Genomic DNA, 24,987 nt, shown 5'->3' on the forward strand with positions numbered 1-24,987 from the left:
TGTACGTTTCCGCCAGGGGTGCCCTCTCAGTTGCGAGAAGCAGATCATAGAATGTTACATAGTTAACTGTCAAATAATGCAAAGAGTACGTGACACATGTTTCGCCCTATTTTGGGCTCATCAGGCGTACACTCTCACCTGCTACCCTCATCGGAGATTGAAGCTCGGACGTCAGACAAACGCACTTCGATTGTGACATTGTGAAAACAAAAATACCTTCTTTAGTCGATATAAATTGGAAGGCTAACTAGATCACAGCCGGAGTTTTGCAGTAGCTGGCGCGTTTGATCGTGCGTGTGGGATGACCAGTGTGTTAGAAGAAAAGAGATCTCAGACTGGCCGTCCTGTATGTCAATCAAGTGGCAAATGTCATAAGGAGGATATATGATAGACTAACATTTAAAAAAACATTTTTTTGAATGCAACGCGATCTACCTGTACTACCTTTGCGATCTACAGGTCGATCGTGATCGACACATGGGGCACCCCTGGTAAAGTAAATCCACATCATTACTTTAAATGAATTTCTTCAACAAGAAACAAATAGCATAATAAAAACCCGTTAAAAGTAGACTTTACAACAAATTTTACCTTTTTTTTCTTCACACAGAGAACTATAAATGCATGAAATAAACTGCCAAATAGTGTGAAAGAGAGAAGTATTTTACGGACATTCAAAATTAATTTGATAACATTCTGGAAAGAATTACACAAATAGGATAGGTGAGCTCTACTGGACTGAAAGGCTTTTTCTCAGTGTGCTAATTTTCCAATGAAGTTACCACAGAAAAGAAAAGGTATTGCCTGGAGACATCCATCATCACAACAATATAGAATCAAATTTAATATTTACATTGTTATTTTATTAACGATTACACTTTAGCAATATGAGAATTAAACTACTTTTACACATATGGAATTTGGATTCTGAAATGTGCCACTAACACATTGCAGGTTCCCTGCCATTGTTTAACAAATGACTAGACAAAATGGAAGCAGAACTCAGCTATTACTTAACCAAATTAGCTTGACTGATTAAGTAGAATGGCCTCCTCTCATTTGTTTGATAGGCCATATTGCCCTTAGTGGTTAATGGGTTGGCAGTAAAGTTATCATTTCTTTCCACTCCCTAGCTTATGTTGTGGCCCTGAGCAAATAACTGCTCCACTTCTACAATATGTGCAAAGTTGTTTCGAGTGTGTGTTTTTGTATTTACTATACTTGCCACATAAAATGTTATTTTCTTATTGATTTTATAACATGAATAGAACTATGAAAAACTATAAACATTTTTCCTGGAAGCAAATGATTCATTAAATAAATTCTCTGTTATAAACTTTATCTTAAGCATCCGAAATTGTGTCTTATTTTGCCGGCCGGGCTAGTTACCTCATATAGTACCATTAGAAAAAAGTGGTACTTGATTATTTGCTTTTGATATTTGTATTGTTACTTAGATATTAATACAAACGAGTCTATCAACAGATGGGCCACAAATACGTAATTATATTGTAATTAAACAAAAAAAACATTGTTTAATTGTAGGGGATACTAATTGGAAGGTGATTACAAATTTTTAATAATTTGGATGATATAAAAAAATTAAGAATCCATTTACTTTTGTTTCTTAAAATCAATGAAGTATTCACATCTACTTTATTCAGTGCCAAAACTATATACCTCTGTCTCATAAAGCAGTAAACTTACAGTTACACATACTGTACAGTATATTAATAGTGCACTGCAAAATCTCGGCAGTAAGTACAGGTAAAGTCTGCTTTAAACAAACAGAAAAACTAATGATATACACCGCTGGTTTTGAATGCAAGCGTTCATATATTGTGCAATCATAGTAATCACAATCTGAAAAACTGCTAGTTCAGTGGTTCTCAAACTCAGTCCTGGGGACCCACTGTGTCTGCTGGTTTTTGTTCCAACTAAATTCTGTTATGAATTGGACTCCTAGCCTAATTAAGTGCACTGTAATTTCCCAGCTTCTGTGTTTTCTGGGCAATGTAGAAATTACAATTTTGGTAAATTCTTACTAAGCAGTTATATGGTGATAATTTAGTTGTTGTTTTTTTAATTTAACAATATTTTATATATTGATCTTAAATTTTCCAGCTGTTCTGCTTATTTAATCCATTATTTGCTAATTAGTGGATCTGAAGCCGAATTAGATGCAGTTTCATCATTCAGTGTTATTTGCCCAGGTATCTGCTCTGCTTGTTTTTATTGTCATTATAATAGTAAAATAACAAAAGAGGTTTAAGCATTTCAAGTTATTGTAAAAACAGAAATATTTCTAAATCTCTTATAAATGCAAAAGTCATACGGAATGAAGAATAACAGAAGCAAAAAGAAGACTAATTAAATGAGATCGATTTATATCAGCAATAAATGAGTTTCAGATAACAGGAAGGTTTCAATCATACTGACATCAAAATGACTACAGAAATACACAAACAAAATACACATTCAGTTTTATTTTTGAGTTACAATAAAATATGATTACTTACTGCAGTCTTGCCTTTTCTACTGCCACAACTGGCAAAGCATCAGCATTTTGTTCTGCCTACAATTATTTCTCTTCCTGAAATGCTCTAAGCAAGCTGCATAAGCAGCTGGAATTATTATGTAAGAATCCAAGGCATTCTTTTCACAGATGTAGTATTGCATTAACTATCAGGCTTTGAAAGTCCCAGATATACACGTCTGAGGTAAACCTATACTTGGTTGCAAGTAGTGGCCTGAAGAAAAATAGAATTTTTGGGATGCTGGGGAGAACAAATAACTTATTAAGGGATGATAATATATTTTTTAACCCATCATAAATTCAAGACCTGAAATAAAGTTTGTCAAATGATGAAGGGCTATCAAACATAAAAACGTTTACCTCCAGGTACTGCAATATAACTGGCTGTAATATTGTATTTTCCACCTATTAATACTATACTGCTTATTAACTTTTCAAATTTGCAACTGCTGGGACACTGTCATCCTTTACATTACTTTGGGTGTTATGGAGGTGAGGGAGATTTCACAAGACCTGCCTCATTTTGCACTTTCTTTGTCCACTGCTACATTTTATTTGCTACACAACTGTTTAGTAAAGAATATTTGGGTTTTCATTCTTAGCAGTTTTTTAAAGTACTATATTTCCTTGTCAGTATAGAAAAAGACTCAATTAAAGATTAGTCTAAGGTGACAGGAGATGGTATTACTGTCAGTGCATTAATCCACTAGAGTGAATCCCCAGGAGGTACCTATCTTGGACCTAAAATAAATAAATAAAAAATGGCTGACATAAGCCAACTCCATCCACATGCACTCTGAAAAGCAAGGAACACTGGATGCACAACAGCTTGGCACAGGCATACTCATACTACCTACACCCAGCTACCTCTGACATTTCTTTGGTTAGCATACACCACAGCAGAAATGTCTCTTCATTATAATGTCCAATTAAAGCACAATAAATTTCAATACATTAATGGAAAATATATCATATGTAAAAGTGATTGTAAAAATAAAAGTTGAAACATCTCATCTCAAATACACAGAGGAAAAGCCGTCCACTTACAGCTTAAGAAGAGAAAAGGTATTTTTAAACATTTACTGTTGAAAAGGAAAATATTTAAAAAGAGAAACAATATACCATAACTCTTATTTAAACACTAAAATGGCAATACAGGGAAACTGACCACAATTCATCCTAGTATGATATATACATGATGCATGATGTTCTTAGTTAAACAGAAAAATATGTAAATCTCACCTGCTAATTAGTAAATTTGTGGCAACATTTGTAGAACTGTGCCCCTAGTAGCCCCAATTCTCTTGTCACTCTACTAAACCAAAAATAAAAAACCTACAAATCCTACTCTGTAAATGAAAGCAAACAGCGAAAATTGTTTCCATATGCTATTTGGCTTGTTTTTTTTAAAGGCTGACCTAGAACAGGGGACAAAGTTCAGAATGCCCCTTAGAGAGCAATGAGGAAGGTCAGCTCTTTCTCTTACTCTTTGTAGGCGCCTGATGTTTACTTCTGAGGTAGGTTTAGAAAAACTCTGTTTTCTCCATGTAAAAAAGTTTAAAAAACTGATCTGCAGTCCCATCTGCCCTTTATATACTCTTTTAGGAAAGCATGTTTCAACCCATTCCTTCAAGAAAGCACAGTACTGTATTTCAGCACTTTTAATACTGGATTTTGTCCTGTGGCTTATACAATTTCTAATTTTATCTCACAACCAAAAACAAATACATAAATAAAAACTAAATGAGTCTTAGTTAAACTACATGCATTTTAGTACATCTGAAAAAGACAAAGAGAGGAACGAGGGACAGACACCACAGCATTTATCAAAATCTAACAGAAAGACAAGGAACAAGTAAGAAATTATCTTAGACTTAAGCATCCATCCATCCATCATCAAAATCGGATCCATTCAGTTCAGGGTTATAGGAGCAACATCAGATGCAGGGCAAGAACCAGCTCTAAATAAGGAACAAGTCCACTGTTGGGCACACTCATGGATATATGCAGATTCATTAATACTGTACAGGCAAATTTAACATTGCTAACTATATATTTTATCATTTTTTCTGACCAGACTGCCATGGAGCATTGTAAACATTCAGAGCAAAATAATGTGAAATGCTCTCAAAAACAGATTTTCTACAAAAAAAAGACAATCATAAATAAGACTTATATAGTGAACAGACAAATGCATTGAACACCCACTGATGGTTTCTATGGAATTGTTTTGTCTATTAACTCTTTTTAGAGTGAAAAAACACTATCACACAATGTGTTAAAGACAGTTACTACCATTTAACATATTTAAACAACAGGGTAACATGATGGTGCAGGAAGTGTTGGTCTTAATGAGGTTTGACCCTTATTAGATGTAGTATGCTTCTTTTTAGGAACTCCTGTATTGTTATGGAAACATTCTTGTGCCTGGGGATAATCTACCTTTTTTTGCCTGTTGCTGACAGAAAAGTCCAGGCTTCAAATGGCACAGATAAGAATGACTCTAGTTTGAAAATGAATGACTAGTGCAATAAAACAATGTAAAGATGCTAAGTCTGCAAATGAGAAATTGATGCATAATTACTATAATTAAATACAGTTGGATATCTATACCCTTGGTACAAACATTCCTTTTCAGACTCTATTTTCATCCCTCTCATATCAGTACTTAGGTTTAATAGATGGAGATTTTTCTTTATAAAAGGCATTTTTGCATGAATGTGAAAAGATATAATCACTGATGTTAATTCATTTACTAAACAATAAATAAAAACTGGACAGAGTTTTATTTCTCTTAATAGTTTCTAAAAATAATGTCCAGCAAAATTAAGGTCAAAATTCCAATAATGTTAAAAACACTAACTATGCAGTAATACCTGAATAAAACGGCCCATTCATAACAAAATACACTTTACATGTATTTAAACAAAGGTTAAGATTTTTTCCTATTTGATAAACATTTTATTAACATATAAAAATAAATGCAATGTGGTAAGTGAAGATGTACCCTAGCTCAGCTCTATCTACAGTATATTAAATTTGTTGTTTTTTTTTCCCATACTGAGGTGGAACAAAACTTTGAAATCAAAGGAAAACTAAAATGTAGACCAATTCAGAGTCAAAAATTAATCTAATATTACTAAAGAACATTCACAAGTGATGACACAGACAGTAATCCAGCTAAGAACTGAACCAGAGTCCGTGGAGTTATGAAGCAGTGATGCTAAACACTGTACCATTCAGGTTGCCTTGGGCCTACCTGGTGTCAGTAAATCCCTAAATGCATTCTTTATTATCTTAAGTTTAATAGTTACAAATTTTTGTATCAGATGCATTTTCAAACCTGAAGCAGTTCACTGAATCTTCAGTGTACAATTAACATAGAATCAGATTATTCTTAAACATCAGATAAGCGATTTATACCACTGACTGGAGATCACACAATAAGCCAAAGGCATGATTTGAACCTGTAACATTATGGCTTCAAGTCCAAACCTCTTAGCCAGTCTGACAGGTTTCCAGAGAAGAAAGGTTTATATTGAACAGGAACATAGCCAAGCAGGAACTTCAGAGTTACAGAGCACCACACACAGGTAGTGGCAACACACAATATGAATCTAGTATGGAATGAGAGAACACCATCAGCGGTCATGTACTGGATATCCCAGGAAGCACTAGAAAAGGAAAGAATGAAGCACAACTTCAGGATGCTAGAGGGCAGGCAAATCACTCGGTGCCAGGCATTCCTAACCCTCCTAAGAGGTAGGAGGCTGACATGAAGGCACACTTGTTTCTAGCTAATATGGTGTAGACCACTTAGGAGTCGAATTGTGTTCTTAGTTTAAAGGTGAAATCTGTAGAAACTGGCAGAAAAATAAGTCATTAATGTGAAAACTGTCGGGTGTTTTTGCATTCCCCAAGTTGAAGGTGTAGGGATCATGTGATCCCTTTTAATGAGCTAGCCTGGAAATGCCTAGTAGATCTTGAAGGCCAGAGAGGTTCATAGGCAAAACTATGGCTTTCTAACCCCAAAACCTTATAGATTCCCTCCAAACCCTACCAAGAAAGAAAGGAAGTGGAAAGAATTACGTTTTTGTTCTGAGGCAGTGGGGAAATGGATCAAACATCCATCTTGGTAACACAGGGTTGAAGATCTGTATTTGAAGGGCCAGAGAAGCAGCAGGACTTTGTTTGGCTTGTGTTTTCTTCCTTTTATAAATGGTATTTCCTTTATAATATGTGAACTGTGATTTATTAAAAAAAAATGTGAATTTTTAAGAACATTTGAATTAACAAGACAAATAGAGATATAAAAAAGAATGAAAATGACTTAATGCACAAGTCATTAACAGGATTGGTTTATTGGCATTCATATAATTTTCACTGCTTATTCATTTTAAGTCTTTTTTTATTTAGAGAGCTACAGTAATATCAATTTTCTCTTATAAAATCTACTATGAACTAAAAAGAACCCCCAAAAAACTTATCACTAAACTTTTCAGTGTGAAATTTTCCATTAGAATAAAGCCTTGTATTTGTGATGTGCCACATATCAATTTTGCATACTACAATTAAAAGCACTACACTTGCATGCTGCAAATTATATAACTGCAGTTGACTGTGCCTGCAACTTTCTATATTGTAAAACTAAGTCTGCATCCAGGGAATCAGCCTGCAAATTACTCACATTAAAAGCAGGTTTAGTATATGATTAGCTAAATAAAGAAAGCTGCATAGTCATTCTCTGCAGCATGAACACTAACTTGTAATATATGCAAAATAAATTGGGTTAATGGAAGGATAATAAACTTACCAAATAAAATACAGTAGTATACCGAATATGCAAGTTTAAAAAATGGAAACAATAAAAGAATAAAAATCTGATGTAATATATCTATCAGAAGACATCAGACTCATGATATTTAATCAAGTGTTTAATGGGCAAGAATCTCTGGCAATGCAATCTAATTCATTTTAATAATAAACTGGCAGACCAATATACAATACAGTGCACTACATATGCCCCTACTCAGTATTACCAATCATGTGTGCACAGTGTATAATTATGTTTGCTAAATGTATAAAGAAAATTGAATGTACAACTAAACACTATTATGTTTGCCACTAGAAGATAATATATCTGTAACAGACAATGTTTAAGATAATTAAAAATTAGTTTCTACTTCGGATTGTTGTTTTGCAGTAACAGTTTTATATATATATATATATATATATATATACTGTATACTGTATATATAAAAAGTCAATGTGTGTATGTATGTTCTAGCATTCAGTCCGAATGGCTGGAGCGATTTTCATGAAACTTGGTACACATGTTCCTCATTGGTCGACTAAAAATACTGTAGGGTGAAACCAGCCGTACACCACCCCCTTCTGGGTTGTGTGTGGGGTGATCTTGCAGTCTTGTATGCATGTTATCATCCAGTTGACACTCAAAATGACCACTAGAGGGCGAACTGGAGGGGACTGCCAGCATTCTTTATGTTTGAGTGCCACCGCGCCCCTGTTGCTTTCAAAATTTAATAGAGTTCTACGTGTGGAAGTGTGTGTGTCTGTCCGGCCCAGAAGTGAGACGTAGAGTCTGGGTGAGGGCTTCAGCTCCGAGGATATGCAAGCTGGGCCAGTACACCGGCAATAGGAAACCTCCTAAGAAAGACAGTTGCTTAGCTGCTAATACACAAATGACGCAAGCACTTCGGCAACATGAATCCTTCTAGCAGAGAGATACCTAGAGTACTTCTGCCGATTTAAATACTTTCTAGGCTTACACAGTTAGTATATACCAGGCGACTGCCAGCATTCTTTATTTTTGAGCAGCACCGTACCCCTGTTGCTTTTCAAATTAAATAGAGTTGGTCAGTTCCGAGCATCAATTAGATGATAACATACATACAACATGACAAGCAAGACAAGCACATTAGTAAGTCTTGATCCATCCATTCATTATTCAACCCGTTATATCCAAACTACAGGGTCATGGGGAGTCTGCTGGAGCCAATCTCAGCCAACACAGGGCGCAAGGCAGGAAACAAACCCCGGACAGGGCGCCAGCCCACCGCAGAAAACCCACGCAGACATGGGGAGAGCATCCAAACTACACGCAGGGAGGACCCGGGAACCAAGGTTTATTGTTTGTTAATTTATTTTTATTTTTAAAGTTGTGTTTTTTTTTTTTTAATTATGTTTTTATCAACCAATTAAAAACAACTTTATTTTCCTCCTGGGCAACATTGGGTATTTCAGCTAGTATATATATAGTCAGCAAAAAAAGAGACGTCCCTTTTTCAGGGCTGTGTATTTCAACAATAATGTTTTAAAAATCCAAATAACTTTACAGATCTTCATTGTAAAGGGTTTAAACAATGTTTTCCATGCATGTTCAATTAACCATAATCAATTAATTAACATGCACCTGTGGAATGGTCGTTAAGACCTTAACAGCTTACAGAAAGTAGGCATTTAAGGTCACAGTTCTAAAAACGCAGGACACTAAAGAGACTTGTCTACCGACTGTGAAAAACACCCAAAGAAAGATGCCCAGGGTCTCTGCTCATCTGTGTGAACGTGCATTAGGCATGCTGCAGGGAGGCATGAGGACTGCTGATGTGGCTAGGGCAATAAATTGCCATGTCCGCAAGGTGAGACGCCTAAGACAGCGCTACAGGGAGACAGGAAGGATAGCTGATCATCCTCGCAGTGGAAGACCACGTGTAACAACACCTGCACAGGATCGGTACATCCGAATATCACACCTGCGTGACAGGTACAGGATGGCCACAACAACTGCCCGAGTCACACCAGGAACACACAATCCCTCCATCAGTGCTCAGACTGTCCGCAATAGGCTGAGAGAGGCTGGACTGAGGGCTTGTAGGCCTGTTGTAAGGCAGGTCCTTACCAGACATCACCAGCAACAACGCCGCCTATGGGCACAAACCCACCTTCGCTGGACCAGACAGGAGTGGCAAAAAGTGCTCTTCACTGATGAGTCACAGTTTTGTCTCACCAGGGGTGATGGACGGATTCGTGTTTATCGTCGAAGGAATGAGCGTTACACCAAGGCCTGTACCCTGGAGCGGGATCGATTTGGATTGATGGCTAGGGCCATTCCCCCGAGAAATGTCCAGAAACTTGCAGGTGCCTTGGTGGAAGAGTGGGGTAACATCTCACAGCAAGAATTGACAAATCTGGTCCAGTCCATGAGGAGGTGATGCACTGCAGTACTTCAAGCAGCTGGTGGCCACACCAGATACTGACTGGTACTTTTGATTTTGAGCCTCCCTTCATTCAAGGACACATTGTGAAACATTTTTAGTTTATGTCTTATGGTGTTGACTCTTTTAGTGTTCATACAAATATTTACACATTAAGTTTACTGAAAGCAAAAACAGTTGAAAGTCAGAGGACGTTTCTTTTTTTGCCGAGTATATATATATATTTATTTATTTTCTTAGGTCTGAATCATAATCTGATCATTTGGGTGGTTACCTACTAGGTTAACGCTTGTGGTTGGTTGGCCAGTCAGCAAACATTCACCACATCCTCTCAACTCTGAGAAGCAGATCATACATATGTTGTACCACAAGCATTACCTTGTAGGTATGTATACCTGTATCATACCACCCCAATTCCAAAAAAGTTGGGACACTGTGTTAAATGTAAATAAAAACAGAATGCAATGATTTGCAAATCTCATAAATCCATATTTTATGCACAATAGAACATAGAAAACATATGAAATGTTTAATGTGAGAAAATGCACCATTTAAAGAATAAGGTTGTTTTGAATTTGATGGCGGCAACGCCCATGTTTTCCACTGTGTAGCATCACCTCTTCTTTTAACAAAAGTCCATAAATGTCTCCTAAATTCCCAGACAAGTTGCTGGACTTTGATGAGAGGAATGTTTTCCCATTCTCGTCCAACATAGGATCTAACTGCTCAATAGTCCTGAGTCGTCTTTGTCATATTTTGCGTTTCATGATGTGCCAAATGTTTTGGTGAAAGGTCTGGACTGCAGGAAGGCCAATTCAGCACCTGGACTATTCTACAATGCTGTTTTAACAGATACAGTATGCAGGTTAGCATGGTCTTGCTGAAATATGCAAGGCCTTCCCTGAAAAAGACGTCATCTGAATGTGCAGTGATTTCCATTACAGAATCACGCCCATTTTTAATGTAGTGCTTCCTGAGGGCCAAAGATCAATGGCATATAATATTGATTTTTGGCCCTGTCCTTTACACTTTCCAGATTCTCAGAATCTTTTGATGATATTATGGACTATAGATGATGAAATATTTAAAGTCTTCACATTTTTATGTTGAGGAACATTATTCTGAAATTGTCCCACAATTTCTAGATGCAGTTCCTTGCAGATTGTTGAACCTCTGCCCATCTTTACTTCTGAGACACTACTCTACCACTCTAAGATACTCTTTTTATACTCAATCATGTTACTAACCTGTTGCCAGTTAACCTAAATAGATGTAAAATGTTTTCCAGCTGTTTCACTTTAATACCACTTAATTTACCATCATTTTTGATTGTCCGTCCCTACTTTTTTCAGATGTGTTGCTGCCATTAAATTCAAAATGATGTAATATTTTTTCATGAAACAGCAAAATATCTCACTGTTAACATTGTATATGTTTTCAAAAAATACAACAATACCATACTGTAAGATTATTATTAAAAGACAAAAACAATAAGGAAGACAGAAGACTGGGTGGTCCATCATCTTCCTTTTTTTAATGAATGGCACAAAACATATTTCTTCTGCAGGATGCAGAGTTTCCTCCTAATTTAACAATCTGCTTAGAGGACTGATTGACAAATTTCATAATGATAAAGGTTGGCTCTTCCTTCCTAATTCTGGGTCTCCTTTCATGCATCACTGCCTGATCCCCTCCCACCGCCAGACGTTACAGCCTCTGTCTCTCTAATGAAGTAGACAGCAATCAGGAGTCTGAAGACCCTTAAGGTTTTCCCCAGTCTTGCCTGGCAAGACATTTGCTACCTCAACAGGAATCCAGTCACTAAAGCTTAAGAATGAACCCAGTGGAGGGTACCCTACAGTGAGCATCATGTGATCCAACTAAAAGAAACACCCCATCACCTGCCACCAGCAAGAGTCAGAAACAGATTTCAACATGCACATGGTAGCATATGATAATGCTATTTTTATGCATTATTCAAATTAAACTTATAAATATAATCCCTTCTAAACTTTAAAGGTCACTGAAAAATTCAAGAGGTAAATTGGCCACAAGGTGCAAAAATTATAGTGACTTAGCATAAATACATATATACTATTTTAAATAAGTATCAGTATGAATAACACTGTGTTTTTACTCAAGGATAAAAACAAAACTAAAATGCAAAGATCCCTGCTGCGGTTTAGAAATTGGAACACTTTATCATAAGTTAAAAATAATGTATCAGGGTTATCTGAAGTCCACAAAAGAGACTACATGGCCGAATTGTACTTGCTATTTGCCTCATAAATAACAGGACCAATACTAATTAAAAGGTATGAATGTAATTAAGTCTACATCAATAAAATATTAGCACTGAGGAATTTGCAGGTGCCTGAACAAGAGATCAAAAAACACAATGATAAAGATTTTCAAAAGTTGGCATGCTAAAGGTTACTGTTAACTTCAGACCCTCCCTATTGTCTTCTGTTTTCCCAAAGTGTGTAAATGTTTGCAGTCCCCCACCACCCCCCTTCAAAATTCACCACAGCTGTAGTAAACAAGTATTTGCTTAGGGGGATGAGGTCAAGGGCCGAACAGCAAAGTTATTTCCAGAAAGGAAGTTTAAATAAAATCTAGTACTCAAATGCTTCAAGAAATTCAACTTGAAATTCTATATTTTACTTACCCTCACTGAATTCCAATGTCATGTTAAAAAGACAAAAATGACAAAACAAATGAGGCATGGCTAACAGTGCTGTAGTAGATATTTTTCTCCAAAAAAAAAACACTAGCTCTACACTGTGGCCTTCAGTTTAACACCACTGTTATTCTAACTGGCTCTTTAGCTGGTATATACACAAAACGTGCACTGCTTTACCCATGGCAACTTCTAACTGAAAACACAGGTTTTTTTGACCACTAAAACAGATAACAAATTCATGACAACAATCAAATGATCTAAATTCTAAAACCATGCAAAGCTGTTCCAGTTTCAAATAACCCTTTTTCATGTTTTTACAGCACCCATCACCAAACCATTTTAGAAACAATACAACTAAATACCAAAACGTCTTTTGATAACAAAAGCCTCAACAACTACTTTTTCTCGCTTAATTTTATAAAAGCTGGTGTTACCCACAATTTTCTCTATCAATCTTTTATTGTTATTTTTTGAGCTGGTATTGTAGATCACCTATTATTCTAAACCTGTGTACTATGTGCTAAAAACATTACCCATTACATTCTTAAGGTATTTTGTTATTGCATTCATTAGGAAAAGGCATTATATATGGAAAACACTGACTGACAGCACTGTCATTTCATAGTACTTGAACTCCAGGTGCAATTACAGGATCAGTTTGTTTATGTCATGTTTGCAGGTTCTCCTCATTTGCACACTGATTTTATCTGGGCAACCAGTTCCTATTTCACAGTCCAAAGGCAAGCAGCTTGGTATTAATTTTCCCTTTGTTTAAATTACTCTAGTGTGAGGATTTGAGAATATGTGCACCACGTAGAGAGCTGGACGCTAGTCTAGAGTGGTTTTCTGCTTTAGAGCCTTTGCAACTGGGATTGATTCCAGTTTGCAGTTGCCTTTACCAGTAAAAATGGCATTGAAAGCAAGTGTGCAGTATATCAAGATAAGTTACTTTTATATCTGTATTTCAAAAACATCAAGTAACCTACTTAAGCTCTCAAGAAGAGGCAGAATGTGATTTAACAGTGCAGGCTTCTCATATTTAAGCTCAAATCCTTTGTCACCAAACAACACTTCATTAAGTACTTTCAGAGTAAATCAAAATTGATGTTGTCATTTAAAATCCAGTATTTTACAGCATTGTTATTGCCAGAAGTTGGTATACAGTATGTGCTATATAGTGTACGTTTTGCACAATATTTAATTTTAGACCCAATTATGTGAAAGGCATATGCTCACCATAGCTGTCTGCAGATTTAGTCTCAATATGGCAAGAAGAACATACTGTAACCATGTTCGACAAAGTCCAGAGAACAGCTACTAGTGTTACAATAAAAGGCAGAATTATCTAAATATTTTTAGGCTAAGCAAACAGGAACTAAGAAGAAAACATAACTAAAATATTAAGAATAGAATAAGTTAATAACAGCACTAAGATTAACGTGCAAGTGGGTTAGGAACAAAATCTGTTACATGATTAAGATAAATAGTAACAAAAATGTTTTATTAAATGCGTTTTCATATAGTAATGCAAATAAGCAAACAGCAGATTAGAAGTTGAGTGTATCAAACCCATTCATTTTTATACAATCCAATCAGTATTATTCATGAGTGTAAGACAAATAATTGAGCAAGGTGCTCTGTACTCAGAATTTTTTTTAACATTCTCCTTGTTTTTCGTTGATACTGACTAAATCAAAAGGACATCAACAGATCTTAAGTGAACAATTACTGAAATTAAGCAGGGTAAGGGACAATGAGATGGCACAAGTTTACATTTTTTCACCACTTTATCTAGCAAAACCTTTTGTTGTTTTATTACATTTGGTATTCCTTTTGTTCGCATATTGGCACACTGTACGCTTTGAATTAAACCAGCCAAAGTAGCTTATTTATTACTGATAATAAAGAAAACACATTCAGTTTAATATTATCTCTAATATGAATATTCTGTACCAATTAAACGAATACCGATTATACTGTCGTCATCCCATAAAATCTTTCTTTTCCCATATATTATCTGTTAATTTTGATATAAAGTGTATATATATATATATGATTTTTAAATTACTTTCTGTGAATATTAAAAGGTATTGAATGATGTTATATTGTATCTTCCAACTTCTATGCACTTTGTGATGGTGTGCTCTTTCAATAATTACTGACTTTTAACACTGAAATGTTAAATAAAACTTTATAGATATTTGTCAGAAGGATACTGGGAAAATAGGCCCAAAGTATGAAAATGCTGTTCACCATTTATCCTGCATCATCTTGTTTCAATAAATTCTTCAATCCTGCTTGAAAAGCCTGCCTGTTGATTGTCACAAATTATGTTAACACAATACTGGGTTTTCAATGAGAAAAGACTGCTGATGCTCTTGAAACATACGACACATTTTTGGCAGTGCATAACTGAAATAACAGGACACATCTGATTTAACTGGCAAAAACAACTAGAATTTATTAGTGTAATCGAGCTCTAAGAAATATCTGGCTACTGGAACAATGCACTCTATAAGGAGGAAAAAGTGCAGTGATAATAATTACAAATAAACACATACTGGTGGAACTCTGGGGCAGTGGCTAGCGCTGCCGCCTCATGGATCTCACATGAATTCCACTCTTTGCCATTAACTCTCTGGTGTCTACAGATTTTTCTTCAGCCACTCTGGTATTCCTCCCACAGCCCCACGCACGTAAGTTAGATGAAACTGCAATTCTAAATTGGTCCAATGTGAATGCAGATGTGTGCAAGTGTCAAAAAAAAGAGTCATTACTGTATCAGTTTAATGGTTTATACAAACTCACTTCATATTTCAGACAAATGCTAAACTATTAACTGTGTAGATAATGAAAGCTTGGCAGTTATTCTTACATTTTCTATATTGAAAGCATTTGGGAGATGGTGAAGCCAACACTACAAGAGATGTCAGTTTCTCACAGGGTAAACTCACATTGGGTCAGTTTTATGTTGCCAGTTAACCAAACATGAGAAAAGCCTGAAGTAAATTGAAGAAAAATCAAATGCATACTAAATATACGATTAAGTTTTTCTAAATTAGATTTTTGCAGTAGTTGAAAGAAAATTGATAACTCTGGTTCTAGATAATTCTAAATTGGCATCCAGTTTCACACAACTTAAAACAGAAAGCTGAAAAATGCATCCAGTTCACAAAGTTTCTTAAACAAACAACGATGTTGGAATACCTGCAAGTGACCACTACGCTGGGAGTACCCACTTCTAAGAGTGTTTAGTTCAAGCTACAATAAATCCAGTCCTAACACTCCCTTAAATTTGAAAAGTTGTCAGATGTACCTGATACTACATGCAGTCGTATTAGCTTTTGGTACAAACTCCAGCCCAGTCTCAAAATACATCCAGTTCCGGATCTATTAAACTCACTGTCATCCAAGGAATGTCTGGCATCATTTGTGTCCAGTCCTGGGAGTACATCACTTGGGTTAAATCCAGTTTTGACAGTGATGAAAAGCAAATATTGCACCAAGAGACAATGATCTTGAATCCAGTCCTGGTAATGTGGTCTGAGACTACATCCAACACTGGGAGTGGCAGAACAGGTATTCAATAGCAATAACCTGAATCAAAAATATCCTAGGCAACCTCAGATGGCATCTGCAGTCAAAGACAATGACTGAAATTGTATGAAGTCTTGGGAAAAACAGCTGAGGCTGAGACATAGTCACAAAGGGAAGCAATTGGACTTACCTCAGCTATTATTCCTTATGCATATGCTTAAGAACATGAGTGGCTAGGATGATTAGACAGAGCACCAGTCAGACGTGCAAACAGAAACTGCTCTCCCATAGCTATCGTCAAGGGCATTCTATAAAGCACTCTCTCATGTCATAATACTGCAGAATTTGCTTTGCTATAATGCAATGACTTCATAATATCACCCTGGAAAATAGGAATCATTTATAGCTCTGCAATATTATTAATGTTTTTAATGCTTGTTTACATAGGAGTGAATGCATTGTTGTAAGTTCACTTTAAAAAACAGAACTATTGTAATACAGTATGTATTAAAAAATGTACTGTACATCATTACATGCGCAAACCAAAAGCACTCAAATAAATATGTGCTTCATTTCTTAACTTTAAATGCTCTATTAGACCAAGAACAGAACAACGGGTGTGGGTTACCATGACAGCAATAACTTTTACTGAAAATCATCATCTCATTCAATTTTTCCTTAGCCCTTGGAGTGTTTCAGAGCGAGAGAACTCGGAGTACACCATCAACCAGAGGCACTAATGAATAAATATATAAATGATGCTGAAGCTGGGCGAGTACATGGTGCATTTCTTGAAATCAAACTTGACCATATCTCACAGAAAGGTGCTGACCATTTATGGAATCTGTCAACAAATAAAAAAGCAGACAACACAAGTCTCCTTTGCAGCTTTCCAAGGCACCCTGGCAGAAATCCAGTGTCTCTGGCAGTATCTGAGGAAGCTGACCAAGCAGGGACCGGTTGTTCCCATAGTAGAATTGTGTCTGTCATGCTAGGACAGAGTTAACACCAGGAGCAGAGTTAACTACGCTCTCCACACAAGCTCTGCATTAACACAGTCTAATGTCACCGAGGTCACAACTCAGTTTTCACATTACACCAAGCTCTGGGGGCCAGGCAGCAGATCCAGGGCTGCCTCTGAATTATCTCTCCTGCTGCTGCCGCCTTCAACTGTCAGCGCTGCCCAGGTCCACTTTAATTGAAAATAACAGCCAAGGGCCAGCCTTCAGCTACTTCCATGAATGGTGCACTGTTGCCTGTGACAGGGACCCATCAATATCAATGACTGTAATAGTAGAACAAAAGCATCAAGGATGACAAGTAAGAGCCCCTTGTCCCCCGTCTAAAATATTTAACTCATTACAGACAACCTGCTTCTTGGTGCTACTGTATTGTTTTGGAAGCAATTCGGTTAAAGAACGAGCACAAAAACAAATGCTGCCACAGTGAGGAAAGTTTTCCATAATAAATTTATGAGGGAGGCGGGTGGGCGTGTGAGAAAGTAGTGGGTGGACACCCGCCACCTAAGAGCTACTCATTGCCAATTGCACAGAGCCACTTAGGATTTTGCGGAGACTCAACTGCACCGAACTCGCCCCCTCCAGATGCACAATAGCTCCCCCGCGGTTGCACCACCAGCCGGCCACTTTTTTCAATGCAGAATGCCCTCACCTCCGTGCGCCAGCCAAGCAGCATGCGTTTTTATTATTATGAGTGGCTATTATTCGAAAAGGTATTTTCCTGTGTGTTGGCACACGCGCGCAGTAACGTCACTGAAAAAAAGAAAAACAAAACCAAAAGACCACTCAAGTGACGAAATGGCTTTTGTCCCCGAATTCACTTATGGCCGGGTTTCAAAGAGAGACAGACGAATAGACAGACGGAACATAAATCCATAAAGGGTACAGACCTTGTCAAGGCTGCAGAGCTGAAGAAAACTGTTTTCCTTCCTTTAGAGTCTCCTCTCTCTCTCTCCCCACACACACACTCTCTCTCTCTCTCACACACACACACGCGCGCGCGACTACGCGCGCCCCCCTCGCTCGCTCGCTCGCTCGCTCTCTCTCTCTCTCTCTCTCGTGAATGCGATTTCCCTCCACCCCTCCTTCTCTGTGTCACCCTCTCTCTCTCTCTCTCTCTCTCTCTCTCACTCACTCACTCACTCACTCACTCACTCAGCTGCTCAGCGCAGCTCTTAGGAAATGAATGAGGGCCTTACAGAGAACTGTTGTACTTGCAAATGACTTGCCAAAGTCACATGATCCTCTAAATGTAGGGTGGGCCGGTAGGCGGGGGTCCATAAACAAGAGCGGACAATGTAGTGAAGCTTTAGCAGCGTGCATCGAATTGCAGGGGGGCGTGGTCATCTAGCTCGTAGGGTGGAGGGGCGGCCCTGGGCTGGGTTACTCCGACGGCTGGGTTGGGTTACTCCGACGGGACTCCGCTTTGAGCGACGCATTGCTTTAAGATCTGGAAGCTACTGTAGCGCCTAAGCAAGAGAAGACACCAAGTCAAGCTGTCATTGTCGCAGCCGAGTACCTCTGGAAGAGTGAACTATTATAACAATTTCTTACGTGTGCGAAATTTGGACAATAAATAGACATACGAAAATGTGTCGTGTTCCACTTTGTCGCTAAGTCCCTAGGTGACGGCTTAGGAGCTGAAACGCCCTCAAGGGGCGACGCAAGAGGCGGCAGCACAGACGGCGTGATGTCAGATGTCGGTGACTGGCGACAACGGCTTGCGCTATTTTGTTCAAAGTTTGATTTTATTTTCCTTTGGATGTAATGAGTATTTACTGAAACCACTTTTACATATTAATATGTGCAATAACCCCATTGATTGTAATCCTGCTACTTTATGTTCTCTTTCTGTTTACATGATTGCCTATTTATATACATATAATTTTCTTTATTTATTTGTATACCTATAATTGTATTTATTTGCAGTATAGATGTTTATGTATATATTGTATATGTATTATTGGTAAATAAATACCATATCCAGTATATTGAGCTAATTTTGTGTTATTAGGGGGTGTCCTAATTAACTATTCAAGCACTGATTGGACTACTATTTTGTAGGCTGGTTATGGAGGGTACATAACAACTGGACAAAAATAAAAGAACTGTAACAATTGTATCTCAGATGTCGTACGTCACCTTGGATAAAGGCATCACCCCAAAAAAGTAAATATACTGTAAAGGTAAATGTGCAGACACTGTGACCATGGGCAAGTCACTTGACCTGCCTGTGCTCCAACTGGAAAACCAAAAGAAATGTAACCAGTTGTATCATAAATGTTGTAAGCTGCCTTGGATAAAGGCATCAGCTAAATAAGTAAAGTTAAGATAAAGTAAGGTAAATTGATTGGGCTCCAATTGCATTGAAAAAGGTGTTAATTTTCTTTTCTTTTTTTATGAATATTCCTAGAATAAACCATGAAATTTCCTAGCACTGATTTAACTACGCAGGATATGGAGGGTGTGCAAATTTGGAGCCTCCAACTGCAATTAAATGTTTTGTTTTACTTGTTTATTTAGAAGGTTACTAGGACCTATTAGGACATTTCCAACTTTGTGCTTGGAATTTGTGCTAATATCTTAATTAGGCTGTTGTGACATTGTGATTCTCTTACTTGTTTTAGCCTATGTACTTATGCAGATGGCAAAATTTTACTCAAAACATTATTTCCTTCTGTCTAAACACATGCTTTGTTTGTTTCAGTTTTAATATTTTCAGCAAAGCGGAGTGTCAAGTGTTAGCCTTGTTCTGGCTTAGTGGCTACCTAGCAGTAGTGCTTGTTTGACCTCAAGATTAATGACCATGATGGATGTGAGTTCTGAGCAGCAGAGATTTAAAGAACAAACTAAAAAAAGGTATTCAGACTGAAGCAAAGGTCAAAACACCAAAGATTAGAAATTGTCAGACTTCTCCAAAGTGAAAAAGAAAACTCAAAGTCATTATCAATACCTTAGTCAAAACCTGAAATAATTTTCTGAGGATTTTATGTTTTCAAAAATGGTTCCTTAAGCAGAGTCTTTTGTTTTAAACAAAGTTAAGATACTCCTTAACATGCATTTCTGTCTAAATTTGATTTCCACCATTACATCACACATAACCCACTATATGGCTCAATGTCTATCAGAGTATATACAATAGATATAGTAATCACCACAAAAATGTCAATAATCATGAAATCATTGGTAATAACTGTCAAAGAAATTAAAATAACACAAAAGGACAACATCTTGAATCTTGATACTAGCTTACTAGATTATAATAAAAATAAATAAAAAAGATCGCACTTAAGCAACCCTGAGTTTTTTCTGCAATGCTGTATCGCACTGCACTTACACTTTTATTGGATGGTCTGTACAGTATGTCTTTCCATGCATCTCTCTAATTATATTCTGTTCAAATAAAAAATAGAAGAGAGAAATGGATGAACACTGACAAAGCTGAGAGTCATCAATGAGTATACATTATCTTTTTTAATGTTATTTTCAGAAGTGCCCATCCTGTTAACAGGGAAATAGCATATTATTGTGGTAATCAGCTAAGTGAATTAAGTAAACTGAAGATAATCAATAAAATGATGAGAAAAAAAAAAATCAGACATGTCCAGGGAGTAATTGTTCTAAAATAACTGGCATAAGGATGTCACTCTAATACAGTTCTAAGCCAATTCAGGGAGAGATAAGTGGTACTGCGACTTGAAAGTGAGATGGTCTAGTGATGGGTTCCACACTCACAGTAAATTTCAGTCAATCCCGGATGTATACTTTGAATTGTCTACTTTAAATAGTTGTATAGTTTATTTTAAAATTAAATGTATAAGATCCTATCTCCCAATGGTCTCAATACAGTAACCAACCTTAGGAAAGACCTGTACATTAAAATGTGTATACAGGCCACCGTGGACATTTGATGTCAGCAATCAAATTAGTACAATGTATTTAGACTGAAAGAGACTCAGCTTGTGGAGGAACAAGATGAGCACCCTTGGAGAACTCAGACTCTTCACAGAAAAGACACTTCAGTTTAAAATTGAACTGTGGTGTAGGCTTTATTAGGTTGGCTACGCTTGTTGATATTCTGTTCTGTCGTTCCCCTGTTGTTGTAATGCAGATGATAAAAATTCAATTGCTTTTCTGTTTTATAAAAAAGAAAGTTTCATTTGTATACAAGTATTGATACAGAATTACAAAAAAGATTGTTTGCAAAACTCTATTATTTTAAAAGCAGAAGGCCAAATTTTTCTAATTACTATAAAGAAATTGCAAATAATTGCTTGGTTTCATTATGTTTATTCTTTTAGGTGGAGAAACTTTGTGTATGAGAGTTTTAGTAACAGGCATCATTTAAGTAAAGTGGAAGCAATGTTTAATAATTATCTTACGCTTCTATGTTTTGTACTTGGACTCACTATTCTGGCTTTCTGTAACTGAATGCTTGTTTTACTAGTATAGTAGTAAAAATCAGACATCTGTTTTAAATGTGATTTTTGGGTTTTTTTTTAATTTTGATATACTTTTTCAGGAGGAATGCTTTGTCAGTGAACATTGTTAGCATGGTACAATACAAATTTCAAACATAATCATTTTATATTAAGAGTATATTTGTTTCTCAGTAACACACTCATGCAGTGAGGGGAAATAGATGTTTACCTGTTAATAATTCGATTGGCTCCAAGAGACCCAGAGTGTCTGCAGGCTCCAATGCAATAAATCTCATAAACAGTAGCTAATTCCTGTCTTTAATCAAACCCCTTGTTTTATTGGAGTTCTTGTTTTCCTGTTTCAGGACTGAATGTTAAGATTCAAAGAAAACATGCAGAGTCAAATATAGTAAAGTGATGCATCTAGAAGTGCCACCTTTCAGTATCTGGACCACAGTTTGATACCAGGCTAAGGGTGCCATCTGCACAGAGTTTGCATCTATTCCTCATTTCCATATTTTAATTCCTATGGGAACTCCAGTTTCCTCTGTCAATCCAAAGACATTCCGTAGGTTGACTGGTGTCTCTAATTAGCTGTGCTGTACTGTGTGTGTGTGTATGTGCGTGTGTGTGTGCACTCTGCAATACACTAGTGTCACATCTAGGGCTTACTGTCTGGTATCTGTCAGTTCACATCTCTGAAGTGACTATGGATCTCATATAACCTGCTGTAACTTGTTAATTCTTATCAAAAAATGAAACACACAAGAAATGTTACTGAACATGCAGGTGAATGGCAGAAAGTAATTGAAAGGAAATATTCAGATTAACATTTAGAAGTGTCTCACCTGTAAATTCCTTTCTACATAGTAAATTTCACTAAGAATATTACTAGAGTGCAAAACAACAAGTAAAAATGTTATGTTAATGTGTTGTTTGCTCAGAGAGGCAACAATCACAATGTGTTCATTTATTGTGGGAAGTGACATCCTTCACATTTTCTACAACTCTATGATGGCCAGTGCAATTTTCTATCCTGTGGTGTGCTGGGCTGATACCATTACTTCAAGAGAGGCCTACTACATTAGCAAGCTAATTAAAATATCATACTCAGTTATGGGATGCACTCTGGACCATCTGAAGGTTGAAGCAAATGAGACAATTAAAACAAAACTGAGTGCCATTATGAACAATACTTCATATCCTCTCTCTGACACACTAATGCTGAGCACTTTCAGCCAACAAATTATTCAGTAGAAGTGTTTCTTATAGCCCCTTGTCTGAGGGCAACATCTTCCCAAGGTTATTTATCCAATCACAACAACTTTAAGTGGCTCCCTGCTCAATGAGTGAATTACATTATGGGCCTGAATTAGCATTTTTGTGGTCTACAACCTAATGGCATGGTCTCTAGGCCACACCATCTAAGTAAACTATAGTTCATATATTTAAAACATTAAAACAAAAGTGCAAGGATATGGATGTTGTGAGAGGACATGCAGGTGGTGGGTGTAACAGAGCAAGATGCAGAAGACAGGACGATATGGAAGAAGATGATCCGCTGTGGCAACCCCTAACAAAAGCAACCAAAAGAAGAAGAAGCTCTGAAATTATGCTTGTTTCTTTTTCTTTTCCTTTTCATTTAAAAACTACTAATTATGAACGTGGGGAGGTTTCATATACAATTAAGTTTCCGTTCACTTATAATACAAAATGTTATTAGTATCTGCCCATCAAAGGGGGCTCATGTTTAAGACCTGTTTAGAAACAAAAAAGGAAAAATATAGGCTTCTACATCTGAGAAACTAAATGCCAATATTTTCCATAGACCGTGCTTATTCTAATTATTTAATTTTAAGTTCACACTTAAAGCACAGTAACACATCAGCAAAAACAACATTTAGCCAAGCAGTTACAGTACTTGAAACATTTTAACGTTTAAGCACTAATGAAAATAATATACAGAAGATGGAAGAGAAACATGAACTGAAGCTATGGTGCACCCCATGCTTTTTAAAATAAAGCTAGGTAAAATATTGTAACACTGAACCTGTAGCATCTTTTCGTTTTCCTTCACTAATCATCCTGATAACTCATTCAGGTCAATTAGTTACTAGGAATGAGCAAAGTTCAGTAGGCTCAATGGCGAAACCCTTAATCACCCATGTTTCTGGTCACATCTTTCATTTTTCAACAGCAATATTTCATTGTCCAGAATTCAAAAGCTCCATGTTATGTCTGTAAACCAACATTGCCAATACCTTTTCTGTTAGCACAAATTCATCGAGCCCTGGAAGGTTTGATCCTTTATTAATCTTGGAAGAAAGAAGGAAGATGCATGTCAGTCACTTAGATGGTAGGCTTGAGAGGTTTATGACAAAATCAGTCAAAATGTCTTTCAAAATGAAACACAGGATAGTGTGGAAAAGAGGCAATCATTTTTTGTTTTTTCATTTTTAGAATTTTTACAAGGTCACACTATGTGTGGTAATGTGTGATCAGCATTATGCTTTTTTCATGAATGCAGGTAAATGTAAAGTATATAAAGAATAGATATAAATATGTTTAAAATATGCAATGCTGTGAATTTAGGTACTTTAGTTTACTTATGTCGTGTGTGTTTTTAGCAATATAATGAGCTGTTACATTGAAACACAAGGAAAGAAAGTTTAGGGATGCAACCTTTAGTTTTCTAGTTCTGTTTAATTTTGATAGTATCCTAAGCCATTCATCCAGTTAGCTATTTTCCAATCTCAGCTCATCCATTACAGGGTTGTAGAGTGCTGGGGCTTATTATGGCTGGAACAAACCCAGTATGGCACACCAATCCAATTTAGGGCACACTCATACACACACTGACACTAACTCAAATTGATCATATCTAGTGTCAACAACTAAACTTGGATGTGGGAGTGTTTCCAAATCTGGAAGTCCTTTAGAACCAGAAACAGATTTCATAGCCATTAACCTCTGTTTGCCAGCTCTTACCTTACTCATTTTAAAAGAATTGTATCTTTATCTGAAAGGAAATAATGTACGATATATTAAGTGTCTTAATAAAGGTAATTTGTATCATTAGAATTTAGCAATTGTTTTTCAATAAAACTTTAAAGTAAGAAACATTTAAAAAATTGTATGTACCTTTAATAAAATATAGATATTACATGTACAAATTGTTCAGCCTGGCAAATTAGGTGCTTTATTAGTCCATCTATTTGTTTGCTTAATCCAGATAATACAATTTTAGAGTCATAGTACTACAGGGTGCAGTGCCTGTCCTTCACATGGCACACTCCTCTTTTTTGGATTTTATTGATTTTATTAAAATTAAATACCATTCCATACAAATAAGTCAGGTTTTACAAGACTTGGTTTGAAACAAATCAAGCCTCACCCTTGAGAAAGAGAGCTAGGCCAGCAGAATAAAACTTTAAGCTAGTAAAAATAAGTAAAAAGATAAATTAATAAATTAATAAAAATAATAGAGTAAAAAAAGAGGGGGGAGAATTTGCTTCCTCAATTAAAATGCTTATTCTAAAAAGTTATTGATTAGATC

General features: G+C 36.5%; 1 protein-coding gene across 1 annotated transcript in view; it reads right to left on the reverse strand.

The window, feature by feature from the left end:
- The window catches only part of klf12b (Kruppel-like factor 12b), a 262,738-nt gene extending 244,729 nt beyond the window's left edge, over window positions 1-18,009 (reverse strand). The window contains exon 1 of the mRNA XM_039745339.1: window positions 17,901-18,009. The gene's annotated coding sequence lies outside the window, so the exon portion shown is untranslated. The remainder of the gene's footprint in view (window positions 1-17,900) is intronic.
- Window positions 18,010-24,987: the final 6,978 nt, after the last annotated feature.

The sequence above is a fragment of the Polypterus senegalus genome, chromosome 2 (assembly GCF_016835505.1).
Source record: "Polypterus senegalus isolate Bchr_013 chromosome 2, ASM1683550v1, whole genome shotgun sequence".
In the NCBI taxonomy this organism is placed as follows: Eukaryota; Metazoa; Chordata; class Cladistia; order Polypteriformes; family Polypteridae; genus Polypterus; species Polypterus senegalus.